Source organism: Hirundo rustica, chromosome 19 (genome assembly GCF_015227805.2).
Source record: "Hirundo rustica isolate bHirRus1 chromosome 19, bHirRus1.pri.v3, whole genome shotgun sequence".
NCBI classification, from domain to species: domain Eukaryota; kingdom Metazoa; phylum Chordata; class Aves; order Passeriformes; family Hirundinidae; genus Hirundo; species Hirundo rustica.
In genome coordinates this window covers 8,493,599-8,520,006 of record NC_053468.1, presented here as the reverse complement: position 1 = coordinate 8,520,006, position 26,408 = coordinate 8,493,599, and the positions used below count along the sequence as shown (strand labels likewise).

At 42.9% G+C, this 26,408-nt stretch overlaps 1 long non-coding RNA gene across 1 annotated transcript; it reads right to left on the bottom strand.

The window, feature by feature from the left end:
* Window positions 1–581: 581 nt before the first annotated feature.
* On the bottom strand, window positions 582–26,408 carry LOC120761554 (uncharacterized). The gene is made up of 4 exons (XR_005703679.1): window positions 26,262–26,408; window positions 6,595–6,717; window positions 5,181–5,276; window positions 582–4,949 (listed from the first exon to the last, which is right to left on the bottom strand). It is a non-coding gene; the product is annotated as an uncharacterized LOC120761554 (long non-coding RNA).

Here is a 26,408-nt window from a genome sequence, read left to right as displayed (position 1 = left end):
GGGAGGGAGGGAGAGATTGAGAGAGGGAAGGAGAGAGGATCGAGGAGAGGAGACAGGGAGGAGAGGAGGAGAGGGAGGCAGAGAGGAGAGAGAGGAGAGGAGGAGGCAGGAGGAGAGGAGAGGAGAGAGAGGAGAAGAGGGAGAGAGAGGAGAGAGGACGAGGAGAGGTGAGGAGAGGAGAGGAGAGGAGAGGAGGAGGAGAGGTGAGAGGAGAGGATGAGGAGGAAGAGGGAGATGAGAGAGAGGAGAGGAGGAGAGGAGAGGACGAGGAGCGGCGAGGAGGAGAGGAAGAGGATAGAAGAGGAGAGGAGAGGAGAGGAGAGGAGAGGAGAGGAGAGTAGAGGAGAGGCGAGGCGGGGAGAGGAGAGAGAGAGCGGCGAAGGCGAGGCGAGGCGAGGAGGAGAGCGAGGAGAGGCGAGGCGAAGGAGAGAGAGGCGATGGCGAGGCGAGGCGAGGCGAGGCGATGGCGAGGCGAGGCTGAAGGCGCGAGGCGAGGCGAGGCGAGGCGAGGCGAGGCGAGGCGAGGCGAGGCGAGGCGAGGCGAGGCGAGGAGAGGCGAGGCGAGGAGAGGCGAGGCGAGGAGAGGCGAGGCGAGGAGAGGCGAGGCGAGATCGCTACCATTCCTGGTTCCAGCAGTGTACATACAAAATCCAGAGGTACGGTCAAGGCCATGAGCTCACCTCATGCTCTGGCTTAAGTACATTCTGGCTTTCCTGGGCCCTCCTAGGTGGCCCACCTGGTCCTGAGGCCACTCAGGAGCTGGGTTAGGAGCTCCAGGAGTGGAGTGTGCAGAGCAGACCATTGCCTCACCAGGGCAAGACCCAACTTGACCCTTTCACCACACATGGGCCTGTAATGTTTAGAGCCAGCGATCCTCCTAGTCTCTGACACCATCCCAACACCTGGAACCTGTCAGCCTCTGGTTCCTTGAGTCTACCTGGCAAGTCAGGACTCTGCAGAGACAAAGCTTTGCCTCCACTGTGCCCACAATCCAAAGGACTCCACTATGACAAACACCAGCAGCACAGGTCACACCAGCTCTTCCATCAACAGGTCTCCACGTTTCCAACAAGAACCAAACTGTCCAGGGCAAACTTTCCCATTTAGATTATTTCCAACATAGCTTTACTTTTAAAGCCACAGCTCTTCTGGAACACTCGCATCTAACGAAAAAGTGAGTGTTGTGTCTTCATGGGAGTACAGAAAAAGTGGAGAATTAACCACAAATACTCTTAACAATCCAGAAACCAGAAAGCATAAAGAATCGTAGCAAAAGAATCCCCAACTGCATTAAAGCAATCATTCATTATTTTTGAGCCACTACTACAAGCTTTAGAAATTTGCATTTGATAACTCAGACATTTCTAATTCTATCATCATACTTGAATACAGGAAGTCTCACCAGTCCCAAAAAATCAAGACTCAGGTTTCTCACCACCACAGACCTTCGAGTACAAGGACTTAGATCTCCTTGGGGTGGAAGAATCCCAATTCAAACAGAACACTGGGCATTGGTGTGCCTGTTCCAACACACTGTTGCTCGAAAAGATATCCAGAGAAAGAAAAAATATTTCCATTTTTTAAAATTTGGAATGGTGTTTCATTCCAAAATGTCAGTTGCTTTTTATCATGGATACAATATTTAAAACTTCTCAAGACAAAAATGAAATGTCTCCTTTAATGTTAGGCAAAGTATTCATTGAGCCTTAAAACCAGAAATTTTTTTTTTTTTTCTTGTTTGTTTTGAGGGGTTTTGTTTGTTTGTTTTGTTGTGGGTTTTTTGGGTTTTTTTGTTTTTATTTTGGGGGTTGTTGTTGTTGTTGTTGTTGTTTGGGGGGGTTTTTTTGTTTGTTTGTTTTCTCCATCATTCTAAACCAACCCACCTGTTTGATCTTTAAAAAAGGCACTTATTCATCAGGGTTTATCCTCCTGTCCTGCTCCAATTCCATGGCCAGCTCATAGAAGGTGGGACAAAATCAGTAAGCAAAAAGAACAACCACAGAAATAGCAGCTTTTTCTATTCTGTGGCCACATATTTGTTCTTTGAATCACAATTATTTGAGTCACCACACTCTGTACTGGATTTTTACATCTAATGAGGCTGCAGGCTGCTGCTTTTCACTACTATCCTTAATCAAGCTTTATTGATTATTGGGGGACAGCATCAAGGGAGAGAACATTACAAACAAATGGAAAAGCTGCCCAGAAGCTACTGGTAAGGTTTTTGTGTTTAAGAAAAAACATGCCCAATGTTAAAAAATAACACCATGGCCTCTCCTATTCAATCCTGCGAACTGCCTGTGAGATATTCTGATGATCCTGCATTCCACTGTCACCTCTAATCCTGGCTGAAAACCTACTGGATGTGAAGACAAGCGGATGAGCCAAGAGCTGGAGGCAGGAGGATCACACATCCTCAACTTGATGTGGGCAGGTAAAAAAAGTGTTCCTTTACACATAAAGTATCCTTTATATGTTCCTCTCCCACTCAGGCAGCAGGAGCCTGCAGAAAGCTGAAGGAAAGGTTGGTGGGACACAACAATTATTTATCTTGTAGTTTTTTATAACCAACTCAATCATCTAAGAGTTAATGGCACAAAAATCACCCAGCCAGGTACCACCCTATCAGAGCTTGTAGAAAATTATCAACTTAGAAAAACTGACCTATTATTCTCATTATGATGTACTAAATTAAAATGCATTTAGTATTCTAAATCACTCAAACTATAAATCCTTTGTGGCAGAATATGTATTATCAAGGTAATGCTAGAGTAGAAAATAAGGGAATTGGGGTATTTAGGATACACTATAGTAGTGACTGAGGGATTGAGCTAAATAAAAAAAATGTATCTGCTAGTTCTTAAATGGTCATTATTGTTTAGAGTGGCTGTTTAAATGGAAGCAGGGTGACAGCAATGACCTGCACTGACATGTGCATTTCCACGGACAGTGTTGTGAAAGGAAATGAGTCTGTTTGCAATCCAGGAGCCCATTAAACATGGCAATCTGTTAACATATAGGCCCTAGCTCATATTATCACAGAAATCTTCAACCTCTTCCAATTTTGTTCTAGATATAAATTGCAAATTCCCAAGACAGTTCAGAGTAAGCAAAGCCTTGCTGTTACCCTGCCTCTACCACTTTCATCTATCTTCTTTATTCCAAAGGGTTACTTTTGCCATGGGATATTCTATGTCTTGTAAAATCATCCTTCAAAGAAAATATGGTTAACTCTTGATTTCTTGATCATACGATTCCCTACTGAATTGCATAGGATTAATAACTAGCTGCTTTGTATGAGGAACAAACATATAACAAAGGGTTGTCTGTACAGGATGGAAAAAAACTTCCTTCATTTCATATAATTTATGACTGCCTCATGCCATGAAGAAAAAGGATCTCTCCTGGTGCACCTGAGAGGAGGTCTACAGTTAAGAGTCAAGAAAAGAAAAACATAACACCAAATTTCTCCTTCTGCAATTACACATATCCACAATGGATACTCTTGTCTCTGCAACTCAGAATGACCAGCCACTATAGGAGAGAGATTTAAGAAAATAAATCTACCACAAACTTAAGGGCATGTGAAATGCACCAAAATCTGTGTCATTATCTTGATTATTTCATCCATGTCTACATCCTTTCCTAAGTCTCTGGTTATTTTTCTGAAGAAAAGAAAGCTTTTATTTCACATTGTTTATAGATTGTAGATATGATTTGTTCCCTCCTGTGTGACACTGTTGGATAGGGATGATGTTCCACAAACAGGGATGCAGATGAATGGGAATGGGCTGATACTGCTGGTGTTCCCACACCCAGCATTGATCAACTGTGGTGTGAGAAGCACTTGAAGAAGCAAAAGCAACACACTACGGCACTGAGCAAACCCCCAGGGCACCAGCCCACATCCAGCAGCAAATCCACTGCCATGCTTTGGCTGGGTGTTGGGATGTAGAAATGGTACTTCCCAGAAGAAGTGCCCCTGCTGTGACTGAACCACACAGCTTCTACCACTGAGTGCACAGGAATCCACACAGCAGCTTTCCATTTTCAGTGTATTCCTACAACATGACAAGAACCGTCAGTGAAGAGAGTGTATTGCTTTCATTTTCTGGTAGCTGGTTGTATGGTGAGGCCTACTCAGCACGTGTCACCTTCTATTCAACGAGGATGATGATGACAGTCCAAAATTTTCACCATCAGGCCAGTTCCTGATGACTCCCAAGATCCCAGGGCGATTGGGATTTCCTGTTCAAGCTCACTGTATGATCAGTGCTATCCACTTATCCATGAGGCATCAGTGTGTGTTGCAGGGACTTTCCCTTTGAACGTCCAGCCCAGCACTGGTTGTTGGAATGCCAAAAGAAGCTGTGCTTTGGTGCCAATCACTTCTGAAGCAGCTCAAACCCCTTCATAAGCAGGCAGTATCACTTTTTCAGTTGGGTGCAGCTGGCCCCTACTCCAGAACCCCAGGGGCTGCTCTCGAGTCTCTCCAGGTCCCTTCTGCCAGAGGCTCCAGGAAGGACAATTCCCCCCAGCTGCAGTGCAGAGCACATTCTGTAGAGCACAACCTGACTGGCCCAAGGGCTACTGCCTGAAAAATCTCCTGTTTCATTTGTTCAAAAACTTGTTGTTGTTCAGGACCCCACCTAAAATGGTTCTTCTTCCAGGTCACGCGATAGGGAAGGTTTACAGTCTGTAATCTGGAATATGTATCCCTCCAAAACCCAACAGCACCTAAGGAAAGCCTCTGTTTCCTTTCTGCTGTTTGCTGAGGACAGAGCTGTTTTGTTGACCATATCCATTGGAATCTGACAACATCCATCTTGCCATTTTACTCCTAAAAATTGAATTTCCCAGGCAGTTCCCTTGGCCTTAGTTTGCTTCATGGCAAAGCTGGCCTTCAGGAGGACTCAGTTTACCAAGCAATCCTGACCCCTCTCCCTGCTCTGGAAAAGAGCACCACAAGGATCACATAAGGGAATATGTACAGGGTGAGGTACCACACCCACGTGAACAGACCAAGCGCCACTGTGACCAGTGGCTCAGGACCTAATACAGCAAATATTTAGAACAGATTTGTTTCCAACTCACTCTGGGCGGATCTGCTGTTATCTCAACCCTTCAATCCCTACACTGGGTGCCAAATAAGGCTGTTGTGATTTAGGAATGGTACTCACCAATTCAGTGCCTCCACCAAGAATCTGAACCGTGCTCCTCTCTTGCTCCCCTGCTTCCATCTCCCCCTCCCTGCCACAGCAGGACGGAGAAGAGAACTGGAGGCACAAAAGGCAAAAGTCACAGGTTGAGGTAGGAATAATTTACTGGGGCCATGAGATAAGAAAAATAACAGTAACAGCAAAAATATTAATAGCAGAAGTGTACAAAACTGTGCTAAAACGCTCACTGCAGCCACACTGCCCAGAAATAGAGCCCTTTCTTCTGGAGAAATATTCCCTTCCTTTGGCCCTGCCAATTCTGTGAGGTGCTACAGAATAAACTCTGTGTACCAGCCGTGCCCCCTCAGGCTACTGCCAAAACTAACCCTGTGCTGGCCAGAACCAGGACACTGGGATGCAGGTGGGCTGAGAAACCTGAAGTAGCAGCAGATTGTTTGTGCTTTGGAGACCACTGCAGCGTTCAAAGGACTCATCCTACGCTCTTAGCATTAGGGACTGCAAAGAGAGAGCATGCTGCTCACAACTTTGCATTACCTGATACCACAAGTTCTGACACCTTTCCCAGTGCTCCTGCACTGGAAGAGCTGTGCCTGGGTGTCGTTGAACGGGGAACATTTTGTATCTATCCACATTACAAGAGACAGCGAGGCAGAGCTCAATCAGGGACGGAGGGGGAACGTTTTCCAGCTGGTACTGCTCATGCTCATCGCTGGGTGATTGTGTTACATTTCTCTGCCCTTTGTTGCTCTTTGTTCAGAGATGGTGGGATGGAATTCACCATATCTTTAAACTGTCACTTAGTGACACAGCTGCACTACTCATGTGCTTATCTTCTGGTTTGCAGCTTTTTTTCCCCCCTGCTTTGTTTCTCCTACAATGTACATGTATTAGCAGCTTTCTCATGAATTGGCTTTTTTTTACCGTGTGCATTAATTCCTAAATTACAATGTGTCATATCCTTTCAACTGCTCATGAATGTCTTTGTAACTGTGGTATTTTATGGCAATTTAACTCTGGAGATTACAAATAAAATTATCAGCTAAAAACAGAATGATTAGTAAGCCAAGATAAATGCTGTAAATTAATCATCATTTCATACAATGTACCAAGGTTTTAAATTTTCATGTTAACATAGCAGATGCAAATTTTTGAGGTGCAAATAGTTGTAGCAATTATAACTCCACAAACTATCAATCCTTAAACACAAACAAAACACAGATGGGGACTGTTCAGCTAACCTCTCAGTCCCAGGCACCTTCACAGAACGCCAGCCATTTTTGAGCAGATACTTGCCAAATGGCCACGCTCTGACAGTTACTGTTCTTTGATTTTCCAGTTGCAGAGTCAAGACGGGTACTGGTGACACACTGCAGCCACAGCTTCCCATGGTGAGATGTGAAAGAATGAAACTCACCCGTCTGCAGACCTTTTTTGGGACAGGACATGCTGTACCTTCTGAGTCCTGCAGCACTTGTCCCAGGGGACACTTAATCCTCATTTAGGAATAGGACCTTAGATGTGAAGATAACATTTTCCTCTGCAAAATAATGGGGAGAAATCTTTTCATATTAAGAGAGATAGATATGAACCATGACATCCCCTAGCACATGTACAAACATATTCTTCCTGTGTCCACATAGATGCACACACACTTCTTTCACACTTTAAATTACATTGCATTGACTCAACTAGACAGAAAATGTGCAGGGTTACTCCCAGACAAAGATTAATCTTCCTTTGATATATTCAATACCGCACATGCTCCACATTATCTGGTGAGTATATATGCCTTGCCTTCAAGAATGTGATGTACTGTGCCATACATCATCGTCTAATTTATTGAGTGTACTTCTGCAGTATGCTCTACACATCCCTGCCCAGGGTCAGGATCACATGCCAATCTGCAGTCTTGTTTCCCCAGCCCTGGGACTCCTCCAAGTGCCACAACTGCTGCATTCTCTACAGCCAACCCTGTTCACACCACTCATCTGCACAGTCTGATTTTTTTCAGAACATGCATACAGTCAGCATAAGGCTAAACCAGAGACAATCCATGACACTCATTAAAAGCAACAGCTTGGGAAAACCATTAAGTAAGAGGAAAGATTGCATGCCAGCAGAAGCAGTGGAACAAGCAAAGCAGATGTCTATGCACTCAAGACACTGGCATCCAGATAGACTCTCCTGGCTTTATCTAACAGAATGAAAACTCAGTTGGGGCAGTTGAGTGTTCCTTTCGACAATGCTCCCCACTTGTAGGACAGCTGTGTTTTAAAGATGAGGAACTGAGAGACAGATAACCCTGACTCACCCAAATGAGCCTCATCATCTGAGAGATTTCCAAAGAAATGGAGCAGAACATGTTTCTTGTTCCTACCCACATCCTCTCAAACACCCACTGAGCCCCAGTGCTCTTCAAGTCACAGGCCAAGAGGTGCTAACAGCCAGTGTGGTTAGAAATGGGAGAGGGGAAAATGAACAAAGACATGTCCTCTGTGTGCAGTTCAGTTTACTGCTGAAGACGTGGGGCTTCTGCAGAGAAGCAGCCTGGAGTAATGTCCCATACTGTTAGCTCTAAGCACGGGGCAATGGTCACAGAAGGGACATAACACATCATGGTGTGGCTGAAAAGATTGACTCCTCAAACACCTCTCTTCAGTGCATGTACAAGTGTTGTTGTCTACAGCTGCACTTAAATGGAAACATGTTGCATAAATATTGATACTTGCTGTGATTAATATTGCTATTTATATTAGCAATGAATTGGGTTCACATAAAAATAATTAGCACAGCATGCACAGGTCCTATTTGCTACTAATTACGCCACAGTTCATTTCACCAACAGCAATGTGTCACCAAGTCAATAGCAACCCATGATTAATAACGAGAACATATTATTTTAAAATAATCCCTGTGTAGCTACCTGTGATTATGAAATACTGTTAGGGGAAGTCCCTGCATAATTGCTTCAGGTGAGTTCCTGACCAGAGTTGCTAATGCTAACATAACTTAGAAATACAAGGATTTAAAAAAAAAAAAAAGTGTTACTCAGTAGTTTTGTTTGTTCATTTTCTGGCTTTTATTCTTTTTTCCACTATGTCCCTTTGCACATCCAAACTCGGGGGTGACTGGGAAGATCAAAGCACCAGTTCTACCATTCTGCAGCTCCTCACAGTCTGATCACTCACTCCTGGAGCAAGGGGGTGTCATTCAAATCCCCCCTAAGGGAGCACCTGCAGCCACTCCCCCTTCCCCCGGAGATCTGGATGTACTTTTAGAAAACACCTCACAGAACACACAGCTGGGCAATTGCGGCCCAACCACACCACCCAGGCAGCAGCATGAATATAACAAACATGTAATAAAGCCAGCCAGCAAAATCCTCCCCAGAGCCGCCTCCTGCATCTGCCCAGCCTCACTCATCTACCAGCTCCCCTGAGCGAGTCATTTAACCACGCTCGTTGCCATCTGGAAAGCCAGGACACTGCCGCTGCTCCAGGACTCACAGGCTATCAGGAGACTCTGTTTACTGGAGTTTGTGAAGAAAACTGTGATTTTTGGGGATGAAATGAGTTGTCATCGGCTGTATTCTGCAAGATGCTAGCTCTGGCCTGGATCCAGGAAAGCACTTAAGCACTTGGGTATCCCTTAAAAAAGTAGAGCAACTTTTCCGCTAACTGTATCACAGAAAATATATTCAAAAGAGCTTAAAAAAGGAGCAGAGACAAAACAGGGCAATGTAATACAAGTGCTGATTCCAAAGACAAGAAGAATGCTTTTATGAGAAGTCTTCTCTTGAGAATGCTCTCAAGAGCAGCCTTCTCACTTTTGGCTTCTGATGGCACCTGCAACATCTAAAAAGATGAAAAGGGCCACACGTCAAAGCCGGAATAAAAAACTTCGCAGGATAAAGACTCACAGATCATTTCAAGACAGCAAATACAAACTTCCCTTTGCTCATCACTTATTAGTTAAGACAAACTTGGATGTAAGTTAATATTTCCTGCCAATATCTGTCAAACCCACCGCCAGCTAAGGAGCACGAAATATCCCCGAGTACGGCGCGCAGCCATCCGTCAGCCCAGCCAGCGCTCACACACCAGCAGCTCTGTGGAGTGCTACTGCCCTCGTGTGCAATAAACATTCCTAACAGCGACCCCAGAGATGGGAAATCCTCACAGAGGTGGGGAAGTGGCACCCAGGAAACTGCCTGCTGCCCTGCAGCTGAAAAATCAAAGGGATGTTTCAGCTGTTTAACCTGGGAATGACAGGACACTGTCCCTTCTCGATTATTCTGTATGGACTTCACAGATCTGGGACAGGCATTTGTAACTGTCTTGTTGCAGCACAGAAAACAACGGATTTTGAGACAGCTGGGGTGAGATTCGTTTGGAAGAGCTCAACTCTTATTTACGTGCAAAAATACTCAATATTGGAAAGTCTGCATTAACTGAAGTGCTTTTGAAAAATGTATTTGGCAGTGTTACTTCATGAAGAGCAGGCCTCTTTGGAAAAAAAAAAAAAAAAAAAAAAAAAAAAGAGCTTTTAAACATGATGCTGAGGGTGGTCTAGGGCCTGGAAGAGTTCTGGAAATGCTTTAGTGGTCAGCACAAGTACCAACAGGAGAGAACCCAGACAACGCACGACAGAAGCAGCAGAAACTCTCTGCTCCGATCAGCCACTGTAGCAAAGGTTTCTCTCCAAGCAGAAAGCAAAAGCAGTTTCCTGTCCTGTCAGGCCTTTCAGCTGCTGTTCACCCTGTGAACTCCATCTGCAGACACAGCTTAAAGTCAAAATCCTGACAAGGAATCAAAAAATTCTCAAGGGAAAAAAAAAATCAAGTTTGTTATTTCATTTTTTTTTTCCAGCAAAACCAACACTTCTGGCTTTAAATGTTGATAACTATGTCAAATAATAACAAGGCCCACATTGTCATTTTTTAATGACAATGTGGGCCTTGTTATTATTTTAATTCTAGAAACAGGGCGTATTGAAATTCATCAAGAAAGGAAACTGCTGCAGAAAATCCACTTCCTTCTCATGCCTCTCATACAAATTCACTCTTATAATCAGCGGGTTTTGATTAAAAACAACATAATGGCAAAAATTCTCAACACCTGTACTCGGTACCTTGAGAAACGAGCTACTCAGCAAGCACTTCGTTTAGTTTATGAGGAAGATGAACTGGCTCAGATTTTCTTCTCTTGCTTTCTAAGCAGCTCTTTCTCCCATCCCAGGTAAATGAAAGCAGAGCCCATGGCTGCCCCAGCTCCTCTGCCAACACCAGTCTCACTGGGCTTGTCCCCAGCACTGGCCTTGCAAGACAAAGGGCCAGGGGAACCCTTCCCACCATCAGAGCATCTCTTGGCTCCCTGTCCTGCAGACTGGCACAAGCCACGTGCTGGACGTGCCAAACACGGTTTGTGCCGATCTCCCAGGTGCCATCCCATTTTCAACATGTTTTTAAGGAGTTGGGAAGCGGCAGAGCAGAGGACAGCAGCTGTCCTTCTCTGCCCTCAGACCCCAGGATGTAGCTGCACACAGAGCCTTCCCTGGAGCAGGAATCCTGCTGTCACAGTTATCACTGCACAAACAAGATCAGACAAGGCAGCCCCAGTGGGCAAGGGCAAGTGTCTGACAAGAACATGTGTCCCTGATTTTTCTCAGAACACAGGACGACCCATCTCTCATTCTCAAATCATAGGAACTTGCCTTTTTTCCAGCAGAAGTTGGGGACTGAGGACTCCCCCATTTGCATTTGAGATCCTTTCCAAAGGGGAACTGGACCACTTGCACTATCCTTCAATCAAGTCGACACACCCCTGGACCTCCCTTGTTCTAAGGGAGCCACCAAAACAACTAAGAAAATGACAGGTGATTTGATCTACCCACAGGCTGTAGAGTAACTTACACTGACAAAGGAAAGCTTTTAGGAGTTGCACTGGAAGAGGAAATAAAGGCATTATTTTACTGAAATGGTCTCATGTCCAAGCTCAGGCCATGGGGAAGGTCTTTAACAGTGTCAGCACTGGTGAGTGAACCCCTGAGCTGCTCTGACACACTGCAGGAACTGTTCTGTTTGGAGCTAATCCTGTCCCAGTTCAGGTCCCCTGCAGGAGAGAACAGTGTCATCCCCAGGCAGGTGACAGCAAGAGTGACAGTGTCTCACTGGGCCTACAACAACCATGGGAAGAGAAGGTTGGTCACAGTCTCACACCTCCTACTGCCTATGCCAAAGGCAAAAAAGACCAGAACAGCTACATCTTAAAGTTCCAAACCAGTATCTGATCTTCTGGTCAGCCCAAACCTTAGCAATGTAGTAATCCAAATAGCAATGAGCTTTTTCTGTGCCTTTTACAGCGCGCAGAAATATTCCTCCATCTTTCGCTCATAGACTCTGCCTTTCAAGACAAATTAAGCCTTTGAGTGCACGATTAAATTCCCAATGAAAAAGTGCTCACACAGAGAGAGCCCAAGAGATAATGAGGAGCAGCATACCCACCAGGTAGGAGCAGCTGCACGGGGAAGGCTGATGGATCGCTGCAGAGCATCCCGAGCCGGGCAGCCCATCGCTCACGCGCACGTATGGCAGGAGAGACACATGATGTATGCTTCCCCACAGAACTTTATTAACACGTTCGGGTTTGTGAAAAATATGCAGCCTAAGTATTTTCAGATTTGATTGTTTGTTTTCGTTTGGGTTTTTGTTTTGTTGCTGGTTGTTTTTTTTGTTTTTTTTTTTTTTTAAATAAGATATTTTCCACTAACAAAACTGATTTTTAAGCATGGAACAGTCATTTGCCAGGTTTTCAAAGCCATCTGTTTTCAAAGCCTACCTTCCTTGTTGTTTACCACAGGCTGTCTATCTGTTTTAACAACCTCCACTGGGATTTCACATACCTCATTATGCAAAATCACTACTTATGCATTCACTCCAGCACTTGTCTAACTAATCTGCACTCACAACACCTCCCACAGAAGACGCACCATCCCTCTTCAGAGGCTGCAGATCAAAAACAATAGTAGCTGGTGTCATAGCAAGACAAAACACAGCCTCCTGTGAATTACTGTTGTGATACAGGCCTAATCCATGACTCCTCAGAGCTGCTAAAGTATAATAGAAAAATACCATATCACAAGAGATTTTGTATCATATACAAGATAAAAAAGCATCTATTTTTAATGTTGAGACTTACGCTTTTCTTCGTCAAGAGGATTCCAAGCATTTTGATCTCTCTGGCAATCTGGTGTGCACCCTCGATCTCCCCTGGAACTTCTCGTGCTCCACTGTTTGGTTCATCTCAGGCACCCTTTTCCTGCCAGATTTCCAGCTCTAACAGCAGCCCTCACCTTGGACAGAGCAGCTCCAAGCTGCTGTTCAAAGCCCACCTCTGCCTCCCCCTCCACCCCTCCTGCAGAAAACCCCCAGGTCACTGACAACAAGAGACTTCTCAAACTTCTCTGGCGTCCAGGCCCGTGTGGGGACCCTTTTACCACAGAACTGATAAATCCATCACAGTAAGAGCTTGCTGGGGGATGCTTTAATCCACACATTATTGACATGAGAGTATGATGTCTGGTGCCATTATGGCTGTGTCACAGAATATCCTCAGGTAGGTTAAAATGCAGAGAGAAAAAGCAAATTTTCTCTGTTGGCCTATTAGATCCACCATATACACCATTTTCCAAATAAATTAAAAAAATAATAATAAAGAAGAATTTATTAATATTATTTTCTTTAAAATAATTCCATAGCTCATCTTCCCCAGAAAACACAGCTACTATCTCTATTTGCCCATATACTGCAAAATTTGAGAGCTAAGTGTGAATGCAAAACTTGCCATTCTTACATCTTAAAACACGTCTCTGAATCACAGCTACCACGACACTGCTATGGTGAGATGTAACTCTAAAATTCAGAAAGACAAAGTGACTTTAAATTATGTTTGTTTTACACAGGGAGCAAGGAGAATTCCTGTTGAGCAAAGCACAAGAGATTGAGGCTTGCAACAGAGAAAAAGTGAAATTTCATGGTTTAGTTAGGATTTCCCAGAAAAAAAAAAATCTAATACATCAGCTGTATAAAAGGCTTTTCATCTACAAAGCCAAAAACACTTTTTGGGTGAGGTAAGCATCCCGTCACTATGCCACTTCATATCTAAGCAGGCAAGAGATTGGAAATAAAACAAGGGGTGTTCCTTTCCAAAACATGGACCTGAACCACATGTAAGCACCCAAACCCTGCTGCCCTCAGCTCCATTTCCTACCCCAGGTGCTGTTACCTCAGAGCCTCAGAGCCCACCCTGGGGCCACTCCTGTGCCCTAACACACCCAACAATTCCATGTCAGGGCCCCAGTGCTCAGGGTGGCAGAGGGGATGAGAGCAGACACTGCCCACTCAGACAGCGGCAGCTGGAAGCGGTTTTCAGAGCCAGTGAGGGATCTGGCTCTGATTCTACCTCAAAATGCACCCCACAGAGCCCAGACAGCATTGCCACAAATCTCTCAACATCTTGTAGGAGCCTTGGTCCTACCAAAATCAAAATGGGCTTTTGTGAGTGATTGCTTGTGGAGCGGGGCTCCAGAAGAGAAATTCCTGTGACGGCCATGCTCGTGTCTTGCAGCATGACAGAACAAAGTCCCCATCAGAGTGTGTATTTCTTTGTGTCTTTGCTTTCCTATGACACAAAAGGGAAATTGCCCTAAACACTCACCATTGCAAATCATTTTATGGTTAAATATGATTTGATTTTTAAAATAAAAAAAAAATCTTATATTTGGAAACTGAAACTATATAGCTACAGTACCATTTTTCTATGTAAGAAAGAAAAAAGATCCATCTGAACCTATTGTTTTGAAACACTAATTAAGTTTGTATACACCTCCATGATACATCTTCACTACAGCATGAACTACTGTTTCTTTTCCCTGCATTTGTTTTACTTGGCTGGTTTGTTGTTCTCCACAGTGCAGTTTCAACAAGTACCTGCATTTTGCCAGGGGAGCACCTCATTAGCTGTTAGCTGATACAATTCTGCCAGCACAGGTGCTCACTGGAACAGCTCTAAATGCTTGATCTGCCTTGTACACTTATGAAATGTGTCAGGCCCAGCACTAGGATTAAACACTGTAGGCACTAACACAGGAGATGGCGGATCTGGATCAGGATTGTGTTGGGGTAGGCACTGGGTAAATGCAGACTAAAGAGCAGGCCTTGCATGAAGTTGTCCAAATTATTTATATGAATGCTAGCTACAAAAAGGATCAGATTAACTTTCAGCTTTGTTAAATGCTAGCTTCATTGGAACCAAATCCTGTTTCTACACACTCTGCTAGAAACAGCAACCTAGCTATCCAAGAGGCATCATGATTCCAACAGTTAAGAACAGAGTTTGGATGGCCTTGGGGCAAAACCCCATTCATTTGGATTACAGCTTGGATAATTAGCACAGACACATTAAATGTTTTCTATTTAAACTAATACACTCTCATTAGGAACAGTTCTATTCCTCATTGCACAGCTGCTACTCCAAACAGCACAAAGCAGCAGAAACCATCTTATCACTGTTCTTAAATATTCCTTGTTAGCTCACTCCCAACATAATTTGGAGAACTGCTAGAATGGGAATAGAAACTGCATTTAAACATAAAACAAATGGAAACCAAGCTGATGGAGAAAAACATTACAGAAACAAACATCCTCTAAAAAATGAACTGTGTTGTCAGGAGTCCCAGAGCTGCACTGTCAGGAAGGGTTAAAGCAGCAGCTCTGGGAGGATGATCCAGTGCCCCAAACACAGAGCCAGGGGCTCTGACAGAGACGTGTGCTCTGAACAGGACAATTCTTGGATAAAACCCTCAGAGTGGATTTATCCAAGAGCAGCACCTCTCCTTCAGGCTTCCTGTTCCATGGCATCACCAGCTGCACCTCCTGCTCCCGTTCCTTCAGACCTGGCCCCGCTTCTCCCCTGCTCTGTCCACGCTCGTGCTCAGAGCAGCAGCAAGGACAATCACATCAGGTGCCCATAAGTGGGGACATAGGACAGAGGGTGCTGTGAATTTAATCAGCATAGTCAGTTTGATAACCAAGATGCCTTGGCAAGAACAAACAGAGCTTTGAAGATTACAAGAAGATTAGGTCAAGACTGGCGACAGGAAAAGAAGATTGAATCAATCTCTGCAAGCAAGAGATGTTGCAAAATGCATAAGTTTGCTTGTGTGATGTTTAACCTAATGATTGTAGTAAAAAATTAGTAGCCTTCCTAGAATGATATATAAACATTTGGAAATCACAGTAAAGAACGAATTATTCCCATCTCTCTCAATCATTAACACCTCAGCAATAATGGGGCTGCCAGAACTGACACATTTTGATCATAAAGTGGCCAGAGGAGGCACTACAGCCACAGAATTTATTTTTTTTTTAAGAGTTTAATGTGGGATTCCTGTCAATATTTATTTAACAAGACCTCACCCCCATTTCCCTGTGACCTTGAAAGCACTTCTCATTCCAATATTTAAGCATCACCCTGAAATAAAATATCAAAGGGTCCAAACTACAGCACAGAGGATGGATATAAATATCAGTCCTCTTGCTTCTAATGGAGCTTGAAATTAACACCACTTCTCTATTTCAGCACAATTTTTCAGAGAGTTTGAATTCTTTGGGACAAGGGCCACTTCCACCCAGGGTCTGCACAGTGTGAGGCTAAAAGATGGGGTTTGGCTACTGCAGAGGTGATCAGAGAAGCCACAAAATCCTGTCATAGCAGAAAGCACAGAGAGTATGCAATAAATATTTAGTCTATATTTATAAATGGGAAGATAGTTTTCTGCAGTTCTTAGCCATTTTCAGAGTAATCTTCAGTACACCAGATGAAAAATCTTCATTAAATAATCAGGTGGTAAAGACGTAAAATGCAGTAACTGAACAAACTCCAAGAGTTGGGATTACAGATCAGTTTTAGAATTAACTCTGACAGCAATCACCGGGGAGAAACCATACTAAAGATTTTGGTCATTTATGGATTTATCCTTGGGGCTCTTTTGATTCTCAAGTCCTCAGGGTCTAACAGGTTCCAATCCTACTCTGGATACAGAATACATAGAATATGTGCCTATTCTGTACATAGAATCATAGTAACATAGAGTTGTTTAGGCTGGAAAAGGCCATTGAGTCCAACCAGTAACCGAGCTCAAGGAGCATTTGGACAATGTTTGGGCACATGGTGTGACTCTTAGGGATGGTGCTGTGCTGGGCCAGAAGTTGGACTCAATGACCCTGGTGGGTCCTTTCCAACACACCAGGTTCTGTGATTCTGAGGTGAGTGAGAGAAGACCTGCTGCTCATCCTGTTCCACTCCCTGTGTATTTGGGGCTGGCTTTGCAAGTTCAAAATCTCGAGTAAATATGGTTAGGTGAACTAACAAAAATCCACAGTGTTCAGCAATAATTCTTCCCTGAAAAAGTTTAAAACCAGGGAAAGAGCTTCCTGATTTCTCTTTGCAGAGCATGGTCAATCACAGCTGAAGACTCCTGGATGCATGGAGGCAGGATAGTTGACAGGAATACCAGCACTAGTAGGAAGCATTTGTGATGCACTGCAGAAAATCTGCAGCAAAGGGTGCAGCACACTGGATGTGCTCATTTTTCATACCAATAAACATTCCAGCTTCCCAATAGCCCTTCAGAGTCCTCTGGTGCCAGAAATCTGACAACAAGACTGAACCCATGATGTGTTCATCTTTAAATCCTGACATGACAGGAATTCATTAATCAAATGTGGGTTTGGAGTAATATTTTTGCCCCAGTCTAATTCTAGAAATCAGTGGTCTGAAACTGTCAGCATTAGTATGATTGACTCATTTTAAAACTTAACTCTCAGCTACATCAATATTAGAAAAAATGTAATTTCTAATTTAATCTAATTTTTAAAGAACATAATTCTATAACCTTATATATATATATATATTTTTTTTTTTTTGCTTCAAAAACATCTATTTTAAGTAATAAAGTAGGCTAACATGAAAGCTGATATTTAGTTTACCCATATTTTTTCAAAGCAAAAAAGCCCTTTTTGTATAAATGGAGACCAACATCCAGCTTTGGTCTAATTCCTCTGAACTCAAAACAAAAATCACCCCAGAAAAAAATAACCAGAATATATTCTATGCAAGTAAGAACTGGGGGCTGTGTGTGTCACCACAACCCATACTCCCACTATATGGAGTTATCTCAATTTAAGAGACTGTGAGTGTATATATGATTTTTGAAAACCAACATTCTACCCTGGGATTGGAAGCTATATGTTAGCTGACTTCAATTAAAATATTTAAGGTTGGGTTTTAAATCAAGCTCCAGGTCAAGCTCAGATTCCTTGCTTCTAAGGTTCTTGGTCCCATGTGAATATGTAACGCACCATGAAAAAGAACAGGGCAGCAAAATCAGAACATATGTGATTTAAGAGGCACACTACAACCATTTTAAAACCAATTAACTCTCATCAAAATACTAAAGGGACAAAACCTCCCACTCTAAACCTTACCTGGACTCCATCCAGACCCCTTACCCTAGAAATTTAAAACATGAATGCTGTCCTTTTTCAAATCTTTAAATATTTCAAAACTTCTTTTTAAGTTTGGTTTCTCCTAGCTATAATCCTTGAGTTAAGGCAGCATCCCTAAAACAGATATTTAATGAACAAAACACGAAGTACAAATTCGATGAAAAATACCAGTCCAACCTTTTCTATGCTTTTGCAGTTACTGCTTCGCTCAGTTCCAATTTTCTCCCCTTTATTAATAATTGCCTTTAAACCAGGTAACCATAGTGATCCTTTTCAAGCTGGATGACTTTTGTTCGGTTTGCTTGAAGACAAAGTCACAACAAAATTTTCCTCAACATCCCTTATGACAAACTTAGCACCAGGACTACGGCATTATTACAAGTAAGGTATGACAGAGAGGGGCTTTCCATGGAAAACAGTAATTTGCCTTTATCTTTAAATTAAAAAAAAAACAAAAAAAAAAAAAAACAAAAAAAAAAAAAAAAAAAAAAAAAAAACAAAAAAAACCACAGTGGCTGTTAGTACAATATTACCTCAGTTTGGAGCAGATGTGAGTTCTCTGAACTTTTTTCATTCTGTGGACAAATCCAGACAGTGAATCAGAGTGAGGATCTGAATTCTGGTTTTGTAAGCAGTTCCTCAACATCTGTGACAGGACAGAGCTCACAGGGTCACAAAACACATTGTGTCCGTATGCTTCCCACTCACCAATGGCAGCAAGTCAACAAAACCAAGCCTGAAAACCATGACATGCTGGCACAACGACTACAGGGGTCCAGGGATTTCACTGGCCATTTAATTTGCTTTGATAAAAGTGCAAAGACTTCTAGCAGTAACTACATTAAATTTTAAAAATTTAAAATTTATCATTCAGCCTCATTTTTTCTGGAAGGGTATGGAGTGGATTACATATTAACTCTCCTCCATGGCTCAGTGTGTCACACAGAATCTGAGAGGTATGAGGGAGTCTTGCTTTTGCTTTGATTTGGTCCTGGCTACACATAAACACTCTTTACAAATCCAGTATGTATCACACATTAGCTATAATCCCAATCTTAAAAATAGCATTGTCAACATAAATTTTGGCCGAAAATAAGCGTAACCACCTAAACTACAGAGTAGACTGCGCAGCTCAAATGTCAGATATGTCCACCAAGAATATTTTGGATTGATCAATAAGAGTGGAAATGTCATCTGGGGGGAAAAAAAATGGTAACAAAATAGATTTTTTTTTTTTCATTTGAAACACTTTACTGGTTACCTTCAAACTAAAGGTTACCATGGGAAGGCAGAAAAATTCTTCAGTCTTCTTTTTATTCTCCTAATGTTGTAGCAGAGTCCTTCCGGGTCTCAGGCATGGCCCTTCACAAACTGAGCCATTACTTCAGTCCTGGATCTATTTATGAACTGGATTCCAGCCCAGCTCTATGGACCATGATGCAGAAATGCCTTGTCTTGGACAGCAGTAGAGATTTTGCTTCAAACTCTTCCCACAGGTGGAATGTCCTTAGATTTAACTTACACCATTGTCTTTGTGAACTGCTCACACACATAAATTAACTGTGATTAAATTTACGCGGACCAGGGTCCAAGAATGATTTATAATATTGCTTTAACCAAGAAAGATTAATTTTAAGTTAAAGAGGCACTATGTCCAGCATTAATATTGGAAAGATGGGCTAATTCCATGGTTTAATACTCTTTTCACGAAATTATTAATGCAATCACATTATCATTCTGATCTGATCTTTCTACAGAGATTCTTTACTGATCTCTAGAAGATCCCTGTTCAGCTGTACTCTTTATGCTTCAGACCAGTCACTTCCTTCAGGCACACGATTCTCCTCCAGACATGGAGGCTTCTTCACTAGTCAGGTTGTTCATCACAGTGAACTGAAACCCACCAGAAGTAATTCACTTTGTGCAGGTTTTGGATAATAGCATATCTGACAGTCTGGACAAAATTTTCTTGTAGTTTTTCCAAGGGAAGGGAGATCCAATGACTCTTTCCAAAGGGATTTGTCACTCCTCCCAGTAAGATGTTGACTGGTGTGTAGGCTAAGGCAACTTGCTCTTGCCAGCCAAGACCTCAGTGTTTAATCACAATACAGAACCAGCCTCATCACACACAGGCTGCTACTACAGCTTGAAACTGCAGACAAAACACCAAGCCAGTGACTGCAGCACTGTGTTTAGTTTGTCTTTTCCCTGCAGTGTCCCTCCCTCTCTCTCATATGTCACATTTTTACCTTCAAGCAAAAGTGGCAAGTATATTCAATAATGGCAATTCCCCATGACTGCATTTTTTAAATAAATCAGATTTTTTTTTTTTTTTTGCTGTTTTAGTCCATTTCTCTCATCTCTCTTCCTCTGGCAACAGCAAGTGGAAAGCTGGGACCCCAAAGCAGGTTTCCCAGGGCAGAGATGACTGAAAGGTGTGTCTTTACTGGGGACAGTGGGACAGAAACCTCCCAGTTTCCTGACCCTGACCCTGACCCAGTACCTGGCATTTCTCTCAAATCACCTGCACTTAAAAGTTCAGAAATGAAGCAAAGGAAAAGAATATCCTGATCTGCACTATCACTTACAGTAAACAATCTCAAGATGATTTTTTTTCCCCAAAATGTGATGGGTTGACCCTGGCTGGGGCCAAGCATCCACCAAATCCACTCTGTAACTCCTCTTCTCAGCTGGGCAGGGGAAAGAAAATACAAGAAATATAACATCAGTGGAGATAAGGACAGGGAGAGATCACTCACGCACTACCATCATAGACAAACAGGCTCAGCTTGGGGAAATTAATTTATTACAAATCGAATTATAGTAGGACAATGAGAAGTAAAACCCAACCTTAAAACACCTTCCCCCCCCATCTCTCCCTTCCTCTCAGGCTTTACTTTAGTCCCAGTTTTCTCTGCCTCCTCCCCTTAGTGGCACAGGGGCTGGGGAATGGGGGCTGTGGTCAGTGCATCACACACTGTCTCTGCACCAGCCCCCTCCCCAGTGGGAGCATTCCTCACAGCCTGCCCCAGTTCCAGCCTGGGTCCCTCCAGGAGCTGCAGCTGGGGCTCTGCTCCCCTGTGCTGGGGCCATCCTGGAGCTGGCTGGCACTGGCTCTGCTGAGCATGGGGGAAGCTTCCAGCTGCTTCTCAGAGACATTCACCCCTGTAGCCCCCCTGTAGCAGTGTATTTGAACAGCTTAGGCCACAGTGAACAGCTTTTGGCTTAGCTTTTGCTCCAGCCAAACTCTCTTTAGTCATTCTTACCTGAACCCTCCGGAATTCATCAAGGTTACTAAGACATAAACTGTTCTAAAACAAGAAGAAGAGGCTGAGAAACAGAATACCAAGACTGCAAGAACTAGATAGGAGGGCCATGAAGCACTGGACTGTAACCCATCCTATTTCTTGAAAGGTGCACACTGAACATGTGGACAAGAGAGAAGCACCAACCAAGTAATGTGTGATCACGTGAACAGTGGTTTTAGAATTTATAAATAGAGCTTAATGTAAACAAAAAATGGCTTCTGCTTAATCATACTGGTTAGTTGTCCAGAAGTCCTGAGCTCCTGCACCCCCACTACCAAAACCACACCACACAAACCCAACACAGAAATTCTAACCCAGACTCCTACACAACCTTTCTGAGTTAAGCTTAGGTTGAACACAAGGAAGGAATGCAAGTCCTGACTCACATTTTTGATCAAAAGGACGCCAAAACACAATGCCTAACACTCACAGGAGCACCAGAAGTGGCTCAGAAGGGTGTTTCATGTTCAAGAAGAAAGATTTGCAGGAAATTTTTCTCATAGCTCCCACGAAACAAGGATGTGGGAGGAAACAAAGGTAGTTACCATTCAACCCACTCACTGGGCAGAGACCCCTGACCCTCTCCTTGCTGGCCAAAACCAAGATATGTTCTTTACCTTCTTTAAAACCCAGAGCATTCCATCTAACACCAGATTGACAGCCTTTTATGATTTATGAGCTTCAAATGATTTTATAAAATTTTCTCTAATTTATGCCATTTTCAAATGGCAGGAAAAAATCCTCCTTTCCATAACAAAATATAGGCCTCTTCACAGATATTTACAGGATAACAACCAATAAATTAATTAAAACCAAACTTTCATCAATTTACTCTTTCATCTGTGTAGATGCACTTTTACGCTCATCACCTGCCTTATAACTTTTTTTTTCATTATGTCTTATCCTTCCCTACAGATTCCTTAAAGATTATTCCCCTTCAGAATACCCATGAAGAAATGCAGATTCTGTACCACACATGGTGACTAACAGCACAGTGAGACCAAAACTGAAACATGGATGTGTGGACCAACATTTTGACTTTCCAGGCAAGCTCACCTCCACTAGCATGCAACAAGCATTAGGATTTATACTACTGGGATTCAAACCAGGAGAGATTCATGTTGTGTCTCCAGTTGATTTACATATAAATAATATCTTATTTACTTTACAAAATGGGTATTTTGCTCTATTTCAGCACGGGAGGGGGTGATGCAGTTTTTAATTAGTTCAGTGTTTTGATTTTTTTTTGATGTCAAGAAAACAAATGGAGCAATATAAAAATAATAGTAAAACAGCTAACGTGGGGGTCTATAATGTAACCATAAAATGAGCACTTCCAAAGCACTTGCAAAGTTCCAGCCACATGATTCCCATTAACTCTAATGAGCACTGGACAGATAAATTCACACATGTTGCTTTGAAGATTTATGCTAAATTGGTCTCATCTTTGTTAGCACTAAAGGAATACTGATGCTATACAATATAAAAGAGAAGCCTTTCAATTTGCCCCCTGCAATCTTCTTCATTATCCACAGAATTCTCCTGTAGCCAGTCATACAAGAGATTCATAATCTCTCCAATTTTACAGACAGTTAAAAATATTAACTATAGCACACCAGCCACTCTCTGTAGAATCAAGTGCTAAAATGCTCCTTTGTTTAAGCACAGGCCCAGCTAGTTGTGCTCTGAAGCATATCAAAAGCTGAACGAGTGGAACAGCACAGGGAGAAAGCTGCTGCTGGAGGAGCCAATCCATAATACCTTGCCAGGTCTTTAATTGCTATGCATGTACATTTGGCTTGATCTTGTGCTGCTTTGAAGTGAAGGCATTAGCTTCAATTAATCCCAAAATGACCTCAAGTTATGGGCTTTGGCGGGAGGGGGGGAAAGAAAAACAGAAAATGGCATAGGACCAATGTGAGCTGCTTGCCCTTTTATTTCCTTACTTTCTCCCTTTCTCCTCTTGTCTAAGGACAGGATTTAGTATCCATGGGTGATGAGCACCCTGCACCCTGTGAAGCCTCTCCCCTGCTCCCCAAGGCAGAAGAGGCACAGGCTGCACGGGCCGGGGGCTCCCCACGTGCCGTCCTGCTGGCCCACGTGCAGCACCAACACCCTTCATCTCGGTGCCTTAAGTTTCAGCTTTTATCTTTTTTCAGATTCTGCGCTGCCCAGTGGTGCAGTTCTGAGCTCACATTCAGGGTCACTCAGCTCTCTTCACAGAGCAGGGACACAAAACAAATCCTTTTCCTGCTGGACACCAAGGACAACTTTCAGGCCCACAGTGGAACGAAGGGAGGAACAAGAAGGATGGGATCTCACAACCTGAAGCTGTAATTGGACAATTAAACCCCAATATGCAAATGAACCAAAACTTATAAAAATGTAAGACCTCATAATGGGTCAGCCATTTCTTGTGACCATTCTTAGTCCACCTTTGGTGTAGCCCTGGTCAGGCCCTGTTCTGCCCAAGGTGTATTCTAAAGGCCTTTCAATAAATACCCTCTTTATTCTTCAGCTCTGTCCAGTCTCTGTTTCAGGTCAGCCTTCCAACATAAACCACAGTAAGTCATGAAGGCAAAACCCCAGAATCCATGGATCCAAAACTGTTCTTCAACAAAAGGACTTTGTAAATGGAGATTTACACAAGTAAGCCAAAGGGATCCAAGGGCTGCACTGCTACTGGTGCTGACAGAAGCCCTTACCACCATCTCTCCACCTATCATTTTCATCCCAATAAGTTCAATACTTATAAATCAGTAATTTCAGGGGCTTATGAAGGGGGAACATCAACACTTTTAGTACCCAGAAACTCGTACTGAAAAATCTATATACTACTTTTCTTGAAACCTGAGGAAAAACTCCCAAACCACTAGGAGTTCTAAGGTCTCAAACAACATTACTATACCAGACAGAGTCAGAAATCAAAACCACAAGGATGTGCTCTACGACAACTTGCAAATACAACATCTTTCATATGATTAAAAAAAAAAAAAAAGAGGTAAAAAACCAAAGCAACCAAAGCACAAGAAAAAAAGAAACCTTGATGCTTTTGCTTCTGCTAGCACAGTAAGCACAGCTCCAACTCCTGATTCTGCCCCAAGTGCAATTCCTCCTGCACTGGAGAGTGCCTTGGGAGAGCAACAGGGGCTCTCTCTCCTCCAGATGGAACTTTCACAAGGAAAACAGGCTTAGCATTTGAAAGCAAGCAGTAAAACTGAAGGTGACTGAGGCTACCCTTGCTGCATGCCCCACCCAGGATGGACAGGGGCACTCCTGGTCCAGGGTTGCAAACAGCTCTGCTCTCATGCACTAACAACTGCTCAGGCAAGCACCAGCAAGAGCCCTGTGCTCAGGCTTTCTCCTGCTTTTCCTGTGTGCATTCTCCTCTGCTGGATTTTATGTTGTTGTTTTCCAAGGGGGTGACGTTTTTGTGTTATTCCTTCTGACACACCAGACGCAAATGTTACTGAGTCAAAGTCATATTTCAGAGTTTCCTCCAAATAAAAAGACTACGGAACTAGTCAGTGTTATCTCTGTGTCAGCACATTCCCTCGAGGACAATACTGTCTTTTTCCCTTAACAGTTAATTTGTTCATTGCAACACAAGTTTATTGAAAGCACTCTAAGTCTTTATTAGTGCTCTTTAGCTGATGTTTCCTACAGCTGCTGTGTCTCAGCATCAAATTCTATAAAGCAGAATGAAGAAGAAATTTTATTATAGCCATGGCTTAAACATGAAATATTCCAAATACTTGTAGGAGCATACTTGCAATTAACTTTAAACCCTGAAATTAAAATATTTACACCTGGAAAAAACAAAACAAATAACAAACAAACAAACCACAATACCCTTGCACAGACATGACCATTCAGAAAAATTCTCCACAAGACCAAGCACACTTCAATTTGTTAATACAGAAGGAAGAAAAATGTTGTCCTGGGTCACTGAAATGCATCAGCCATGGAAAACCTTAACTGTACCTTACAGATAGTTTCCCAAACAACACACATATGTTAAAAGCACATATCTACATTGCCAGTGATTCAACCAGCAAACTAGTCCAAAAATTCTACTATAAACTTCCCTAAAGGCTAGAAACCTTTTCCTAAATTAAGCATTTCCTAAGTATTCCCCCCTTCTTCAGCCCTTTCTCCAGGTACATCACGATCACAATTGTACCCTGCCCCAGTGCTCATTCTACTTGAGCAGAGTAAGCCCAGCCTTCCAGCTCCAACTCAGAACTCCTCTGTTTTTCCTGGAGCTGCTTCTATAATAATTCCTTTGACTTGAATACAGGTGACCTGACAAGAGCCCAGGATTCCAGGCACACTCTCATTCCTGCTTCACACAACAGCAGAATCAACACCATGACCAAACATCCATGTTTGCTGTATGGTAGAATTCCTCTGATGCACCTCTTCAGACACTTCAAAATTACAAACCCACCTTAAAAATGAAATCCTTACTACTAACCCTTTATGATTCATGTGACTTTTATACTAATATATTTAACAGTCTATTATTTCAGCCCATAAGACCAATCTCTGCTCCCAGTGTAATGTTCTGGTCTTTTGCCCTGTTTGACAAAGCTCCCAATCATTGCATTGCCAGTAAGTCATGCTAGAAACTTCCAAGCCATTCCTGCTGGGATTACTTAGTCACACTCTGCTTTGGAGGGATTCCAACTTAATGGCCCCTAGCCCAACACCAACACAAAATGGGGGTGTTTTCTAGCTGGTTTCTTGTACCAATTTCTAGTTTAACTAATAATTTCTCTCGCGGTTTATAGCTAACGTCTTCCTGAAATACAAACTGATTAGATCTTAAATACTCCAAAATCCCTTCATGGCTTCAAAAACAATACTAGCAAGACCTTGTGCTCAATGCTGCTTTATTTATTTTAATTATGTGCTTTGTTGCATATTAGAAGAAAGCAGCCTTTCATGTTTCTCTGCTCTTGTGATAAGACTGATTGCTCTCTTCTTATTGAATCCTGGGTCTGCAGGTGAGGGAGCCCAAGCACAGACTGAGGGTAAATCAAGCCTTTTGTCCCACTATGAAAAATGTTCTGCTTTCAAAGCTCTGCTGCCCTTGGTCAAAAGCTCCAAAGATGCAGTGACTGCCAGTGAAAGGTTTTAGAAAAACAGGGCAATTGTTCATCCCAATTAATTACAACAGTTGGACAGAATGGAAGTGACTGTTACCTGTATCCTTCCCCACGAGACAAGACGGCCACCGAAGGTAAAAGGAGAGTCTTGACTCTCTGACTTAGGGTTGGATATTTCTGCTTTTAGTCTTATGTCCTGCTCAGCTTTGAGACCCCTCCCGATGGAAAGCCAACGCCAGAGAGT